Raw genomic sequence first — 18,641 nt, forward strand, 5'->3', positions numbered from 1 at the left:
GGTTTGATAATGCTTTAAAAGACGTTCAATAGCATTTTTAACCCTTCCGACCAAATCCACAATTTTCTCAGCATGATAAATTTTGGAATAACAAAACTCCAAATATTTCAACTTATAACGAGGATCAAGGACCACAGCAACTTGTAACAATATGTTGGCCCGATCTATGTGACCCCAATATTTGTCATATTTTTCCTTCATCTTCAATGCCATATCACGAAGACAAGTATTCTCATTGTTTGCTGGACTTGCTATCCCTTGCATTAAGAAAACCTCAATGGCATAAACCTCATGAAAATAAGTATTTGAAGTCACATAAAGTGATCCAGATAACTTCTTTGTAGAGTTGTAAAATTTTTCCAAAAACTTGCACAATACTTTTGCCATCTTCCAATCATGCTCAGTAGGTGTTCCATCCTTTAGTTCTTTCTGAAAATTAATATCCAAATCATCTAAACGTTCAAATGCTTTTTGATACTGTAATGCTGTCTGTAGCATGAGGAATGTGGAGTTCCAACGAGTGCATACATCAAGGGATAATTTCTTCGTGCATGTCACTTTCTCTTGCTCAACACACTTTTTAAATTGTTGTTGCCTCGCTGGTGAACTTCTAACATATTTAACTGCATTTCGGATTTGAAGCACCGACGTCTTAACTTCCTCCATCCCATCTCTTACGATTAAGTTGAGTATATGTGCACAACACCTCATATGTAAGAATTCACCATCCAACAACAAACTATTCTTCTTATTCAGTCTTCTTCGCAAATTCCGAATCGCCTCATCATTAGCGCTACAATTATCAACTGTAACGGTGCAAACTTTCTCCAAACCCCATGCCAACAAACATGATTCCAATTCATTACCAATGACTTCACCAGCATGTGGAGAGGGGACTGCACAGAAGCTAATTATCTTCTTTTGCAAATTCCAGTCACAATCGATGTAGTGGATGGTGACACACATATATCCCAAATTTTGGACAGAAGTCCACATATCAGTGGTAAGGCAAACACGTTGACATGAACTCTGCAAAACTTCTTTGATTTTCCTCTTCTCGCTCAAATACAACTCTAGGCAATCTTTTGTAAGGGTAGTACGAGATAAAAAATTGAACCTAGGTTGAAGAAGTTTACAGAACTTCCTAAAACCCTCACGCTCAACAAATTTGAATGACAATTCTTCAACTATAACCATACGCTCCAATTCTCTTCTACACAATTCTTGATCAAATTTCCAATTGAAAAGTGATGTACCATCATGCTCAGATGATTTGGATAGAGATAAGACTTGTTGTTTTTCATCACCACCATATCTTGTACATTTTTTCAAGTGTCGTCTAAGTGTACTAGTACCCTGACTGTTGTCACACCCAAAATCTCTTGCACAATACTTGCATTTTGCCCTCACTCCTTTTTCTCCATTTGGCTTTGGAATTTTGAGATAATGTCTCCAAACCTCGGATATCACTCTATACGGTTTCTTACGCTTCGAGTTCGAAGTAGCCTCATCCGCACTCTCAGTGTCAGAATGGACAATTACATTGAGGTCATCACAAGCATTTGGATTGGTGTCTCCCATTACAGACATTAACACAACGGAATCTAAACAACCAAAAGGCAAAAGACAGAGAGATAAGATAGGATTTGGATTGGGGTCTCCCAATGTTAAATGATTTTTATACCTTTCTTGAAGTAAGAGTGGAGACGATAAAAAAACATATAGAATTATAGATGAAAATAACAAGAAACCCACGTGGAGAAACCCCCAATAAAAACATAATATTTCTAAAAAATGGCAAATCCCCACAAGTTCAGCAGAACAAGAGCCTGAAAAACAAAATGAAATAAAAAAGAACTCATGCTCAAACAAAATATGCAAATTAAAAAGAAACCCACATGAATAGCAATCCAATAAACCAAAAACAATAAAGAGCCGTTCGTAATCGTAGACATGGATTTTGTAATCTGGGATGGTAAAATCCTAGACTTTACAAGCAAAAATCTGGATTTTACAATCCTTAAAATGTAGAATCCACGTTTTCCTTTACAAAATCCAGATTTTAGCTTGTATAATACAGGATTAGGATTTTACCATCCTGGATTTTTTTTTTTTGAAATATGGGATGGTAAAATCCAAGACTTTACAAGCAAAAACCTGGATTTTACAATCCTTAAAATGTAGAATCCAGGGTTTCCTTCACAAAATCCAGATTTTAGCTTGTATAATCTAGGATTATGGAATCCATGTATCTAAATGGCCTAAAAAGGATGAAAACAAAAACATAAAAACTACCTCTCCATGATCAAACAAAACATGCAACTTAAAATAGAAACCCACAAAAACTACCTCTCCATGTTCAATCTAAACAAAAAAGATTTTTAAAAAATACCTCTCCTTGTGTTTCGCGCGGACGTGGTCCCGTGGAGTTGTGGAGAACGGAGACAAAGCCGCTATTGGGTTTCGAACACGTGGAGAATGAAGAAGAAAAGTAAAACAGAGGTGCTGTTAGAGTGTTAGGGTTAAAAAAAAGGTGTAAAACTGTAAAAGAGAGAAAAGAATCAAAGATTGAAAAGTCCTTAGTCTCTGTCTTTTATTCTTTTACAAAAAAAGGTGTAAAAGACTAAAGTCTAAAAGACAAAAGAGAGAAAACAGAAAAGTAAACGTGACTTGCAAGCCAAGTTATGTGTGTGTTGACGTGTTGTGTGTGGGCCATTTTCCCTATTTCCCCAAAAAGGAATAAAGGATAGAAAATTAGAAAGTTATAAAATAATAAAACTTAACAGATTCACTATGGCATAAAATCATCATAGTGTGTATGGTTGCACCCGGGTTACAATTCGGGTCGGGTCAACCCGACACCCCAACCCGACCCGACCCGATTTGCAAATCGGGTTAGGAAATCCCAACCCAACCCACAACCCGACCCGGAAAAACCCAACCCAACCCGCCCAAAATACGGGTTGAACCCGTCGGGTTCGGGTTGAGCCCAACCCAAGTTGCACCCCTAATAGAGCTATATCCTAAAGTAAACCCTCGAGACCAATAATGATACTCAACAAGGGATGCTTTATCCTAAAATTTAGGGATTGACATCTACAATTTTGTCAGAGTGGTAGGCCTATTAAATAGCCTGGCCAGGTGGATTTGATAAAATGTTTATCGGAAAGTTTTATGAAATATTGAATTGTTTTCAAATGATTTTACAAATGCATTTGGAGGCCGAACACCGCTTGACCAAAATGGTATATCAAGCGTGGGCCAAGGGGGTAAATGGTGTCCACATCCCGTATGACTCAACTCAGTAGATGTGGTTACGAAGAAAGAACTTGCACATACATGATGTGATTAGGGGTAAGATGATCGGACGGTCATCTTCAGGGTTGCGTCTCGATGTAGGCCACTGACTTAATGCGAGTGTAGTTTAACTACAGAGCGAGATCGCAGTGGGGTCCACCATAGGGTTCTACAGGATGGATTGTCGGATCCCTTCGACAATCCCACTCACAACTCGAATGACCCGATAACATCCAAATGGATCAGGGTTCCGCATTTTATGTAATTGCATGGACATATATGATCTGTTAGATTAATGTGGATATTAATTTTATATATATATATATATATATATATATATATATATATATATACATATCTTTGTTAGGAATGTAACAAAAGAAAGTAAGCGAATTTTTGAAAAACAAATCGGAGCCAAAATAACTCTCATTAGATGTGAGTTATTAATCGATTAAATTGTTATTTAATTATTTAATTATTATAGATTATTATGTATTATTAATTTGATTAATAATTATCATAATAATGTGTAATCCAAATGAGGATAGTTGTTCCCAAACCGGTTTTGCAAAAGTTGCGGAATTGGAACGGAATTGGGAATTGGGATAGGACTACACATTTGGATAAGGTTTTTGAGACCCACAACACTCCTAAATCAGTTGGAGAGCTGGGGAAAAGAGTCTCAATTGCTCAAGGACTTTGAATTACACTCAAACTCCTTGTTGGATAAGAATTGCTAAATTGTAGGATTTACAAAGCAAGCAATTTGCATACACATCTCCCATATATCCAACACATATCCTTGGAGGTTCATGAGAGTCCCATTCACTCGAGGAGTCTCAATTCAAGTCGGTTTCTCAATTGGATTGGAATTGGGAGAGGGAAACAAGAATTTATCAAACCAAAACTCTACTTTATATAAAAGAGAGAGGAGAGAACGAAATGTTAAGTGTGGAATACTCAAAAATTCGTTCTCCTTTGTTCCCCCTTTGGAAAAATAGTTTTCCATCTCTCTCTCTCTCTCTCTCTCTCTCTCTCTCTCTTTATTTCTCTTCCAATTGAACTAGTTTCAAAGAGAAAGGCTTCAAGTCAATTTATCTATTATCTACAACGAATGTAATGATTAGATCAGACCTTAGATAGGTGAATAAGAGTTATTCATATCCATAATAGTCTAAGCAAAGAAAAAGAATCCATCGGTTCAACTTGCGGGGTCCACGACGTTTAGAACGATCACAACCGTTCAAGGAGTAGATCAAGCAGTGTGATTCCTTGATTTCTTCCTCAAAGAGGTATTTATTTATGTTTGATTAAATTAATCAACTAATCTAGACTCTAGGATCTTGGGCAAAAGCAAGATCAAAAGAAAATTTTAAAATTCTATGCAATTTTTGTTCCACTGCGCATAGCGATCTTGCCGGAAGGGGATAACCTTCCTTCACTTTCCAAGGGCAATCCCATGTATCAGAAATCACATTAACCGCCAGGTTAGAATCGGATACAACCCAAATTTCCGGAAATCCTTTCATCTTTGGAAGTCTGAACCCATGGAAAATAGCCATCATTTCAAGGATGTGAATTTCCTTCTTCGAAATTCGACAGGAAAATAGAGCTAAGACCTTCCCAAATGAGTCCTGAATAGCACCACCTATCCCGGCATTTCCATTCTGAACAGATGCATCCGAGTTAATCTTGACAACTCCCAGGTCAGGGCTAATCCAAGAACAGAACTGAATAGGCTTAACAGTTTGGAAGCAGGGCAAATCAAAGTTTTGAGCAATTTGCAGATTTCTAGAATTCCTTATATCTTCGAGCTGGAGATGGCCGATTCTAGCACGAATGATACTCAGAATTTCATGAAGAATCTGTTGTTTATGGCACGGAGGATTACCGTGAAGCCGATTATTCCTTTCTCCCCAGATCTTATTAACTGCCACGCAGAACCCAATTCTCATTATAGATGTTGCTTGACCTTTCCCTTTGAAGTTATTACAAATCCAAATTTCCTCATCAAGAATGGAGGTGAGAGGTTTTCTTCTGGACCCACATCTCCACAGGATCGATCTCCAGATCCAGGCAGAAAAGGAGCAGCGGAAGAACAAGTGGTTAACGGATTCAGAATTAACATTACACAATAGACAGTTCTGATTTCTGTTAGTTCCCAAGAAATGGAGTCTATCTCTCGTGCTCAGCCTATTGTTTAACGCTTGCCAGGTGATAAAGCTATGTCTAGGGATATGCCCCTTTCTCCATAAGGTCGAAAACAAAGGGCTCAGGGGGGAAATGTGTTCGAATTTGGTTCTAAGCTGATTTCAGAGAGAACTGACCACAGGGGGAAGCTTTCCATACAACATGATCTTCATCTACTTTCGAGTATGTTAGGCCCGAAATCGGTTAACATATATGACAGTGACGTAAGAGCCGAGCTGGAGGGCCCGAGGAGCTGAAGAGAAGGAAATAGAGTCCGGATGAACTGTGTTCTGCACAGAAGCAAACGAGGTCAGAATGACCGACCCGGAGTATACTCCGGACAGGCCCTTCGACACTCAAGTCAGTATGAGCCGGAGTGAAGAGGGAGTTTTAAGAGTGGTGGGTGAGAAATCAATACCCTTTTTACGAGCTTTGGAAGCCCTTTTATAAAGGAAAAACTAGGGTAGTTGGGGAGTTATTACTCCAGGACAAGTGTCAGCCAACTATAGGTTCGAGCTCACCTACTCTGCTGCAATTACCAAACTACCCCTGCTAACGCGGGGTCTGCTGTGGGCCATCCTCGGGCCACGTGTCGGCAGCTGATAGGCTGGTCTTTTTACACCCCATCAGTTGCCCCCCAGTTCTTCAAGTTATTATGATGACTTGGGGAAATGTGGTGAGTACATCTCTGATTGGTGGTGGTCCGGAAACTATCAGTCCGGAGGCTGGAGCAGTCCGGAAACTATTAGTCCGGAGATTGGAGCAGTCTGGAAATCATCAATCCGGAGATCGGAGCAGTCCAGAAATCATCAGTCCAGAGATTGGAGCAGTCCGGAAATTAGCAGTCCGAAAATTGGAGCAGTCCGAAAATTACCAGTCCGGAGATCAGAGCAGTCCGGAAATGATCAGTCCTGAAATTGGAGCAGTCCGGAAATCATCAACCCGAAAATTGGAGCAGTCCGGAAACTAGCAGTTCGGAAATTGGAGCAGTCCGGAAATTACCAGTTCGGAGATCGGAGCAGTCCGGAAATCATCAGTCCGGAAATTGGAGCAGTCCGGAAATTACCAGTCCGGAGATCGGAGCAGTCCGGAAATCATCAGCCCGAAAATTGGAGCAGTCCGGAAATTGAAGCAGTCCGGAGATCGGAGCAGTCTGGAAATCATCAGTCCGGAAATTGGAGCAGTCCGGAAATCATCAGCCCGGAAATTGGAGCAGTCCGGAAATTACCAGTCCAGAAATTTGTCAGTCAGGCCTGTGAGTCAGTCCGGAAATTTGTCAGTCCGGCCTGGGAATCAGTCCGGAAATTTGTCAGTCCGGCCTGGGAATCAGTCCGGCTTGGGCTGGACTGTTTTTTGTCGTCTAGCGAGACGCGTCATATCCAGTTCGGCTTGGGCCGGACTGATTTTTGTCGTCTAGCGAGACGCGTCATATCCAGTCCGGCTTGGGCCGGACTGTTTTTTGTCGTCTAGCGAGATGCGTCATATTCAGTCCGGCTTGGGCAGGACTAATTTTTGTCATGTAGCGAGACGCGTCATATTCAGTGCCGCCAAGCCGTCAGTCCAGCCAGGAAAAGCAGTGCGGCCAAGCCGTCAGTTCGGCCTGGAAAAGCAGTGCTGTCAAGCCGTCAGTTCGGCCTGAAAAAGCAGTGCGGCCAAGCCGTCAGTTCGGCCTGGAAAATCAGTGCGGCCAAGCCGTCAGTTCGGCCTGGAAAATCAGTGCGGCCAAGCCGTCAATCCGACCTGGAAAATCAGTTCGGCCAAGCCGTCAGTCCGGCCTGAAAAGTCAGTGCGGCTCTAGATGACCTGAATTTTGTCCTGTAGCGCTTTGCGCTATATCCAGTTCGGCTTGAGATGAACTGAATTTTGTCCTGTAGCGCTTAGCGCTACATCCAGTTCGGCTTGAGATGGACTGAATTTTGTCCTGTAGCGCTTTGCGCTATATCCAGTTCGGCTTGAAATGGACTGAATTTTGTCCTGTAGCGCTTCGCGATATATCTAGTTCGGCTTGAGATGGACTGAATTTTGTCCTGTAGCGCTTTGCGCTATATCCAGTTCGGCTTGAGATTGACTGAATTTTGTCTTGTAGCGCTTCGCGCTATATCCAGTTCGGCTTGAGATTGACTGAATTTTGTCCTGTAGCGCTTTGCGCTATATCCAGTTCGGCTTGAGATGGACTGAATATAACGCAATCTGCTAAAAGACGAAATTGAATTTTGTCTTGTAGCTAATCACATCGAGTCCTGGTCGGCTTGAGATGAACTGATTTTTGTCCTGTAGCGCTTCGCGCTATATCTAGTTCGGCTTGAGATGAGCTGAATTTTGTCCTGTAGCGCTTTGCGCTATATCCAGTCCGGAATTTGTCAGTCCGGCTTGAGAATCAGTCCGGAATTTGTCAGTCCGGCCTGGGAGTCAGTCCGGAATTTGTCAGTCCGGCTTGAGAATCAGTCCGCAATTTGTCAGTCCGGCTTGAGAATCAGTCCGCAATTTGTCAGTCCGGCTTGAGAATCAGTCCGCAATTTGTCAGTCCAGCTTGAAAATCAGTCCGGAATTTGTCAGTCCGGAATTTGTCAGTCCGGCCTGGGAGTCAGTCCGGAATTTGTCAGTCCGGCCTGGGAGTCAGTCCGGAATTTGTCAGTCCGGCCCGGGAGTCAGTCCGGAATTTGTCAGTCCGGCCTGGGAGTCAGTCCGGCTTGAGAATCAGTCCGGAATTTGTCAGTCCGGCTTGAGAATTAGTCCGAATTTGTCAGTCCGGCGTGAGAATCAGTCCGGAATTGGTCAGTCCGGCCTGGGAGTCAGTTCGACTTTTGTCAGTCCGGCCTGGGAGTCAGTCCGGCTTGGGCCGGACTGATTTTTGTCGTCTAGCGAGAGGCGTCATATCCAGTCCGGCTGGAGATGTTCTGAACGGCTTAGGATGACCAAGTTTTATTTATCTTGGGTTTTTGCAAGGGTTTGGTTTTCTGCCCGGGCCCGTTCCTGGCTAGGAGTGCGCTCCCGGTCTTGGTGGAGACGAGCCATGGTGAACCAAGCAGCAAGTACCCGAGTTTTAGCGAACTGGGTTTCCAAGCGGCGAGTTCCCAAGTTATAGCGAACTGGATTTCCGAGGAGCTTTGGTTTTTGCATTCGGACTGGTTCCGGACCAGGAGTGCGCTCCCGGTCTTTGCGGAGACGAGCCGTGGCGAACCAAGCGTTGAGTACCCTAGTTTTAGTGAACTGGGTTCCCAATTTGATGAGTACCCAAGTTTTAGCGAACTGGGTTTCCGAGGAGCTTTGGTTTTTTGCATCCGGACTGGTTCCGGACTAGGAGTGCGCTCCCGGTCTTTGCGGAGACGAGCCGTGGCAAACCAAGCGTCAAGTACCCTAGTTTTAGTGAACTGGGTTTCCAATTTGATGAGTACCCAAGTTTTAGCGAACTGGGTTTCCGAGGAGCTTTGGTTTTTGCATCCGGACTGGTTCCAGACAAGGAGTGCGCTCCCGGTCTTTGCGGAGACGAGCCGTGGCGAACCAAGCGTCGAGTATCCTAGTTTTAGTGAACTGGGTTTCCAATTTGATGAGTACCCAAGTTTTAGCGAACTGGGTTTCCGAGGAGCTTTGGTTTTTGCATCCGAACTGGTTCCAGACCAGGAGTGCGCTCCCGGTCTTTGCGGAGACGAGCCGTGGCGAACCAAGCGTCGAGTACCCTAGTTTTAGTGAACTGGGTTTCCAATTTGATGAGTACCCAAGTTTTAGCGAACTGGGTTTCCGAGGAGCTTTGGTTTTTACATCCGGACTGGTTCCGGACTAGGAGTGCGCTCCCGGTCTTTGCGGAGACGAGCCGTGGCGAACCAAGCGTCGAGTACCCTTGTTTTAGTGAACTGGGTTTCCAATTTGATGAGTACCCAAGTTTTAGCGAACTGGGTTTCCGAGGAGCTTTGGTTTTTGCATCCAACTGGTTCCGGACCAGGAGTGCGCTCCCGGTCTTTGCGGAGACGAGCCGTGGCGAACCAAGCGTCGAGTACCCTAGTTTTAGTGAACTGGGTTTCCAATTTGATGAGTACCCAAGTTTTAGCGAACTGGGTTTCCGAGGAGCTTTGGTTTTTGCATCCGGACTGGTTCCGGACCAGGAGTACGCTCCCGGTCTTTGCGGAGACGAGCCGTGGCGAACCAAGGGTCGAGTACCCTAGTTTTAGTGAACTGGGTTTCCAATTTGATGAGTACCCAAGTTTTAGCGAACTGGGTTTCCGAGGAGCTTTGGTTTTTGCATCCGGACTGGTTCCGGACCAGGAGTGCGCTCCCAGTCTTTGCGGAGACGAGCCGTGGCGAACCAAGCAGCAAGTACCCTAGTTTTAGTGAACTGGGTTTCCAATTTGATGAGTACCCAAGTTTTAGCGAACTGGGTTTCCGAGGAGCTTTGGTTTTTGCATCCGGACTGGTTCTGGACCAGGAGTGCGCTCCCGGTCTTTGCGTAGACGAGCCGTGGCGAACCAAGCGTCGAGTACTCTAGTTTTAGTGAACTGGGTTTCCAATCTGATGAGTACCCAAGTTTTAGCGAACTGGGTTTCCGAGGAGCTTTGGTTTTTGCATCCGGACTGGTTCCGGACCAAGAGTACGCTCCCGGTCTTTGCGGAGACGAGCCGTGGCGAACCAAGCAGCGGTACCCTAGTTTTAGTGAACTGGGTTTCCAATTTGATGAGTACCCAAGTTTTAGCGAACTGGGTTTCCGAGGAGCTTTGGTTTTTGCATCCGGACTGGTTCCGGACCAAGAGTGCGCTCCCGGTCTTTGCGGAGACGAGCCGTGAAGAACCAAGCAGTGAGTACCCTAGTTTTAGTGAACTGGGTTTCCAATTTGATGAGTAGCCAAGTTTTAGCGAACTGGGTTTCCAAGTAATGAGTACGAAGAGATTTGCAAAAGAGCTTGTCATTCACGTTCAGCAGATATTTACAAAGTCACTTCCACGCCGGGAAGTCACTTCCACGCCGGGTGGTCTACTACTGATAGTATTTTCTGAGGTCTTCGGCGGGTTCAGTCACCTGTGTCGTCTCTCAGATCAAGTAGTTCAATCGGCAAGGATTTCGATGCATCTTTGCCTTTTGAGTGCAATGGCATAGCACTTCCTGGACTGTGGTTGATCTCCTCTGACCTCACCCACGCCGTTTGGCGTTATGAACTTCATTTTCTGGTGATACGCTGAAGCGACTCCGTGGATTAAGTTCTGCCCGGGTCGTCCCAAAATAGCGTTATAGACCGAAGTGGCCCTCACTACCTGGAAGTTGACCATGGCGAAAGCTTGGCAGGGCGGCTCTCCGACGAGGACTGGGAGTTCAATCTGCCCTTCCATTTTCACGACTTCCCCCGAGAAACCGATCAGATCGGAGTTCGCCGGCCTTAAGCGGTCATCACCTATCATCATTCTCTCGAAAGCATGATAGTACAAAATATCGGCCGAACTCCCATTGTCGACTAGGATTTTCTTCAACTCCCAGTTTGCAACGAGCATGGTTATGACCAGTGCGTCGTCGTGTGGCAGTATCAGGTTGTCGAGATCCGCATCTGAAAAGGAGATCTCATTCTCCGTCCTCATCTTCTTGCTGCATGTGTGCACGGCGTTGACTCGGCGTGCATATGCTTTTCGAGCAGCAGACGATGTGCCCCCAGCGGCTGGTCCGCCCATAATTGTGCCTATGACTCCCCTTGGCTGGGAATTGTGTGCCTCTGGTTGTGGACTGGATGAAGGAGATTGGTTCTTAGCAGGGGGAGGCTGCGACCGTCGAGGGCTGCGGCCCTGAGGACTCTTCTCTCTACGCTCCGGTCTGCGGTCGTCACTTCGGACATACCTTTTCAAGTAGCCCCAGCCAATCAGCAGCTCGATTTCTTCCTTGAGTTGCCAGCATTCATCCGTGTCGTGGCCGTGGTCCCTGTGGAATCGACAGTACTTTGATTGGTCCCTCTTATTTCCCTTGGAGATCATTCTGGTAGGCCATCTCACGAACTCTTCACTACTGATAGCGGCCAGTATGTGTCTCCGGGAGGTGTTGAGAGGGGTGAAGTTCTCTTCCCTCCTCTGCGGGGACTTCTCTTTTCTGGGGGCCCTGTCATCCCTACGCTGCCTGGTAGGGTTTTTATCCTCGGAGGTTCTCCTCCGATTTGAGTCCAGGGCCACCAGTGTCTCTTCAACTGCTATGTACTCCTCAGCCCCGGCCATCAGATCCGCTAGTGAGTGCGGATTTTGGCGAGCCACTGAGCGGCAAAAATCGTTAGACCTAACACCCGCGAGGAGCGTGTTCGTAGCGGCTGAGGGATCTAGATTTGGCACTTGGAGTGCCTCCCTGTTGAAGCGGCTCACGAATACCTTCAGAGGCTCATTGTCCTCCTGCCGTAAGGTCATCAGGGATGCTGTTGTTTTCCTTGGTCTGCAGCTGCTCATGAAGTGGCGGACCAGGTCTTCCCCAAAGTTATCGAAGTTGCTGATGGAGTTCGGTCTGATCCTTGAGTACCAGTCCCTTGCTGCACCTGTCAGGGTCGTCGGGAATGTCTGCAGAGGAAACCATCTGACGCACCGTGGAGGAGCATCATTGTCCGGAACGTCTCCAAGTGGTCCCATCATACTGCGGGATAGTTGGCATTTTAAATCCCCTGGGTGCTGGGGCACCCATCACGTCGTAGGTGAACGGCGTTCTGCTTGAGAACGCCCTAGACACAGGCCGGCTTTGATCCTTAGCCAGCTATGTAATTTTGTAGTCCATCTCTTCTATTCTCTGTAGCATCGGTCAGCTCTACGGTCTGGTGACTTGCTTCTTTCCACAGATTGGCTCGCCGTGGAGCCGGAGTGGCTTTCCGGACTCCTACGACGGGCCCGGGATTTTGCCTGTGGTGCGCGTTCTTCAGGAGCCCGGCGCCTTTGCGCAGAGTGAGACCGCGACCTCCGACGGTGGTGCGGCTCTGTCTGTGCATGCCTGGCCGGTGGATGACGGACTTGTCTGGTGGATTGGTGAGTTCGGCCCTCACCATGGCGCGATGACTCTCCCCTGTGGATATCTGGCCTCTCTGGGACAGGTCGTGGAGCTTCTGGAGGAAGTTGGGGAGGCGCCTGGAGTAGCTGCTGGTACTGCCCGACGAGAGCTGTCATCTGTTGGAAAAGGGCTTGAACTTGATCCGGAGTGGGCATGGAGTTGAGGTGTACCGAACGAGGCTGGCTCTGTTCGGCCGTGGCAGAAGCTGCCACCACCAGCGAGGCGAGTCGCTCGCTCCGAGTCCTGCCGGGTAGCACGGCTCGGGTAGTCCGTGCGGTTGGCACCCGCGCACTCTTGCGCCCTGCCATTTTTTGTAAAGTGATTGGAACAACCTTTAGTTCAGGGTCCCACGGATAGCGCCAATCTGTTAGGCCCGAAATCGGTTAACAGATATGACAGTGACGTAAGAGCCGAGCTGGAGGGCCCGAGGAGCTGAAGAGAAGGAAATAGAGTCCGGATGAACTGTGTTCTACACAGAAGCAAACGAGGTCAGAATGACCGACCCGGAGTATACTCCGGACAGGCCCTTCGACACTCAAGTCAGTATGAGCCGGAGTGAAGAGGGAGTTTTAAGAGTGGTGGGTGAGAATTTAATACCCTTTTTATGAGCTTTGGAAGCCCTTTTATAAAGGAAAAATTGGGGTAGTTGGGGAGTTATTACTCCAGGACAGGTGTCAGCCAGCTATAGGTTCGAGCTCACCTACTCTGCTGCAATTACCAAACTACCCCTGCTGACGCGGGGTCTGCGGTGGGCCATCCTTGGGCCACGTGTCGGCAGCTGATAGGCTGGTCTTTTTACACCCCATCAGAGTACAGCCCCAAGCAAATAATATTGTGAAGTTGAGACAGGTATGGTTGCCTTGATATATGCTCCCAGGCTCCATCTTCTTTCATTTCAGCTATAGAAACTCGTTTGGCCAGATTATGACGGACTCCCTCTGAAGTTTGGTCACAAACAGGGCCATCTGGTGCCAAGGATGAGTCCAAAAATCAATGGCTTTCCCCTTCCCCACAACATAACAGATCTGAGATTTCATAGCTTCTCGACATTGAAGAATGCTCCTGACTCCCCATGGGGGGACTATAAAAGTTTTAAACCCAGTGTTAAATTGCAAACCAATAAAACACAATTTTTATTTAAAACAACGTTTCCCTAACTATAATAGAGACGGACGGGGGAGAAACCAACAATTAGAATGTGCCATGCATACAAACAAAAAAAGCACTTATTTTTAGTTTGGGATAATTACATTTACACCCCCTCTAGTTTCTTACACATCCGCTTCCACCCTTATAGTTTAAAACGTGACAAATACACCCCTGTAGTTTCAATTTGTTTAAGGTAGGCCCCCTCAGCTGAAGGTTCGTCCGTAGATTGAAGGGTTAGGATGATCCGATGGAGGTGATTTTTTGGGCACACCATATCTATGTCAGGACCCATCAAATGAACGCTTTGGATCATCCAAACAATGTGGGCCCACATTATTTGGATGATTTTTTGGTAGTGTTTGGAATCGGGTATGGGCCCACATTATTTGGATGATCCAAAGCGTTCATTTGATGGGTCCTGACATAGATAGGGTGTGCCCAAAAAATCAGCTCCATCGGATCATCCTAACCCTTCAATCTATGGATGAACCTTCAGCTGAGGGGGCAAACCTTAAACAAATTGAAACTACATGGGTCTATTTGTCACGTTTTAAACTATAGTCGTGGAAGTGGATGTGTAAGAAAGTAGAGAGGGTGGAAATGTAATTATCCCTTTTAGTTTTGTGCGTTGTAGTTAAAAAAGCACACTTCTTTTTAGGTTTATTTTTTATTTTTTATTTTTTATTTTTTATTTACCCTCGTGGAGAGGACCTCTTCTTCTAGAAGGTTGACCCTGTGGCGGGCATGTGGGATAAGTTGAATTTTTTATGATCTCACTTGGGAGGCTCCCGTAAAGGACCTATTTTTCTAGAAGGTTGATAGGGTGGAGGGCATGTTAGGACTTAGGACTACAGGTTAGACTTTAAACCCTTCAAATCAATATTTAAAACAGATAACTGGATTTCTACTTGTTAATATTTATTTAGAGGAATAGGCCACCTCAAATATTTGTGGTCATAGGAGGTGGGGCATTATGAAGGGTCAAGATTCATGGGTCCCACCTTTACATAAACAGACAGTATAAGTGCTAGGCCTGTCGATGGATCCAAATTATGACAGATCCAAATGGATTGCGTTGGGACCCTGGGTAGCACCCTTGAAAGCTACTCCATCCACATCTCTTCATGTTTCCCTTGTGGGATCTTTGCTTTTGCACGGAATCTCCAACAATCTCTCTCTCCATGCGTGGCGATAACATGGAACTACGAGATCTTCTCTGAGAGAATTTCAGCGTCTTCGGAGGTACATCGGAGTTACTGAGATTTTTCCTGATGGGAATTTCATCATCCTCGGATCACCGGGGTTACCACGTCCAGCTCTGATACCACTTATTGGGACCCGAGCAAAGTCACTCTTAAGAGCTAGCCCGTAAGGGTAGGACGCACAGGCCCTTGTAAGTCCATTCACATCTCTTCACATTTCTGATGTGGGGTCTTTGCTTTTGTGTGGAACTCCCAACAGGTTGGATCCAACTAACATATATGCAACCTTTATTCAATGAGTGGGACCTAGACAGTGTCAACAAAGACACACATGCATGTGCATTCACAGGGACAGTGACACATATATAGGTGGGGCCGATCCAAATCGGGTCTGTTGGGCCCACATATCATGAAGATGGGGCAGTTTCCATCTGGTGAAATGCATGGCGTGTGGTCCATTGCTCAAATCGTTTTGATCGGTGGATCATAACCATTGATTCTTGGCCATATTGCAAAATGCGTTGAACTGGAGGATCCTAACCATTAGATCCGAGATTCCTTTAATGCGGTTCAATGATCTCTGTTGGGTTCTTGGGACCCAATGCGGAAGGCCCACCACGCCATATTCCACACATAAAGTGCGCCCACCTCTAAATCAGCTTTCGAATTTCAATCACTCTTACTTACCACTTGTACGGTTGAGATTCGGAGATTAGAGATACACAGTTTGAAAAGCTCCCGCAAGCCAGTGCTCTTGCCGTCAGTACTGTTCGTAGGGGAAGTGATAACACCCCCTTTTCTTCCTTATGGCACCCCTTTCTATTGTATTTATTAGAGGGGTAACTCGGTCGGGTTGGATCGGGTTGAGGCCAACCCTAACCCAACCCTAGATAGCATTTCCTCACCCCTAACCCAACCCAACCCGAGCCTCCAGTTGAGGATGGTAACTGCTAACTAGGGGTGTAAACGAGCCGAGCTGAGCCGAGCTCGGCTCGGCTCTTTAAGCTCAATACCTGAGCTTGGCTCAGCTCGCGAGCCTTACCGAGCTCGTTAATGGGCCAATTGGGTGCCAAAATCCTACATATATTGGGCTTTTTTGGACATGTCATGTACAATCGAATGGTTCAAATTAAATAATTACATAACCTATAAGAGATTTAGGGTCATATATATATATATATATATAATGAGAAAAGTGTAGCTAATTTAGCTACTCCGTCGGCTTAAAATACAGTGGGGCCCACATTGTTTTGGTGATGCAAACCATTCATTTGATGGGCCCTCACATTGATAGGGTGTGCCCAAAAAATCAGCTCCATAGGATCATCCCAACCCTATGATTTGTGGAAGCAAAAATGGATGTGTAAAAACCTTCACAAATCTGTCCATTTTTGCCTCCACAGTTTGAAGCGTTAGGATGATCCAATGGAGCTGATTTTTTAGGCACACCCTATCAATGTGAGGGCCTATCAAATGAATGGTTTGGATCACCCAAACAATGTGAGCCCACTGTATTTTAATCCGACGGAGTAGCTAAGTTAGCTACCCATACGTGTAGCTACACTTTTCTCATATAATATATATATATATATATATATATATATATATATATAGAGAGAGAGAGAGAGAGAGAGAGAGAGAGAAAACGGTTCCTACACACATGTGTAGATAAGTTATCTACACACTAGCTTAAAATACAGTGGGGGCCACATTATTTGGGTGATCCAAACCATTAATTTTTAAGGCCCTCACATAGATAAGGTGTCCACAAAAAATAAGATCCATAGGATCATCCTAACCATTCGAACTGTGGAGGCAAAAATTGGACTAATTTGTGAAGGTTTAAAGACATCCATTTTACCTCCACAAATCGTATGGTTGGGATGATCCTACGGATCTGATTTTTTGTAGACACCCTATCTATGTGAGGGCCTTTAAAATGGATGGCTTGGATCACCCAAACAATGTGGGCCTCCACTGTATTTTAAGCTAGTGTGTAGAGAACTCTCTACTTCTCTACACATATGTGTAGGAACCGTTCTCTCATATATATATATATATATATATATATATATATATATATATATATATATATATATATATAGAGAGAGAGAGAGAGAGAGAGAGAGAGAGAGAGAGAGAGAGAGATAGAGAGAGAGAGAGAGAGAAGTGTAGCTACACATACGTGTAGCTAACTTAGCTACACCAACGGCTTAAAATACAGTGGGCCCTACATTGTTTGGGTGATGCAAACCATTCATTTGATGGGCCCTCACATTGATAGGGTGTGCCCAAAAAATCAGCTCCATAGGATCATCCCAACCCTCCGATTTGTGGAGGCAAAAATGGACGTGTAAAAGCCTTCACAAATCTATCAATTTTTGCCTTCACAGTTTGAAGGGTGGTGATGATCCTATGGAGCTGATTTTTTGGGCACACCCTATCAATGTGAGGGCCTATCAAATGAATGGTTTGGATCACCCAAATAATGAGGGCCCACTGTATTTTAAGCCGCCAGTGTAGCTAAGTTAGCTACACGTATGTGTAGCTTCACTTAACTCATATATATATATATATATATATATATATATATATATATATATATATATATATATATATAGAGGAAAATGAAGCTACACCACCGGTGTAGCTAACTTAGCTACACCGCCGGCTTAAAATACAATGAGCGCACATTGTTTTGGTGATCCAAAACATTCATTTGATTGGCCCTCACACCGATAGGGTGTCCACCAAAATCAGCTCCATAGGATCATCCCAACCCTTCAAACTGTGGAGGCAAAAATGGACAAATTTGTGAAGGTTTTTACACGTTCATTTTTGCCTCTACAAATCGTAGGGTTGGGATGATCCTATGGAGCTGATTTTTGGTGGACACCCTATCTATGTGAGGGTCCATCAAATGAATGGTTTGGATCACCCAAACAATGTGGGCCCATTGTACTTTAAGCCGGCGGTGTAGCTAAGTTAGCTACACCGGTGGTGTAGCTTCACTTTCCTCATATATATATATATATATATATATATATATAGAGAGAGAGAGAGAGAGAGAGAGAGAGAGAGAGAACATTTCCTACACACTTGTGTAGGTAAGTTACCTACACACTACCTTAAAATACAGTGGGGGCCCACATTGTTTGGGTGATCCAAACAATTCATTTGAATGATCTTCACATAGATAGGGTATCCACAAAAAATCAGATCCATAGGATCATCCCAAGCCTACGATTTGTGGAGGTAAAATGGACGTGTATAAACCTTCACAAATTAGTCCATTTTTTGCCTCCATAGTTTGAATGGTTAGGATGATCCTATGTATCTGATTTTTTGTGGATACCCTATCTATGTGAGGACCATTCAAATGAATTGTTTGGATCACCCAAACAATGTGGGCCCCCACTGTATTTTAAGGTAGTGTGTAGGTAACTTACATACACAAGTGTGTAGGAAATGTTCTCTCATATATATATATATATATATATATATATATATATATAGAGAAAACGGTTCCTACACATATGTGTAGATAAGTTATCTACACACTAGCTTAAAATACAGTGGGGGCCACATTATTTGGGTGATCCAAACCATTCATTTTTAAGGCCCTCACATAGATAGGGCGTCCACAAAAAATCAGATCCATAGGATCATCCTAACCATTCAAACTGTGGAGGCAAAAGATGGACTAATTTGTGAAGGTTTAAAGACATCCATTTTACCTCCACAAATCGTAGGGTTGGGATGATCCTATGGATCTGATTTTTTGTAGACACCCTATCTATGTGAGGGCCTTTAAAA

Source organism: Tasmannia lanceolata, unplaced genomic scaffold (assembly GCF_043159265.1).
Source record: "Tasmannia lanceolata isolate RefF3 unplaced genomic scaffold, GAP_Taslan_0.1 ptg000024l, whole genome shotgun sequence".
In the NCBI taxonomy this organism is placed as follows: Eukaryota; Viridiplantae; Streptophyta; class Magnoliopsida; order Canellales; family Winteraceae; genus Tasmannia; species Tasmannia lanceolata.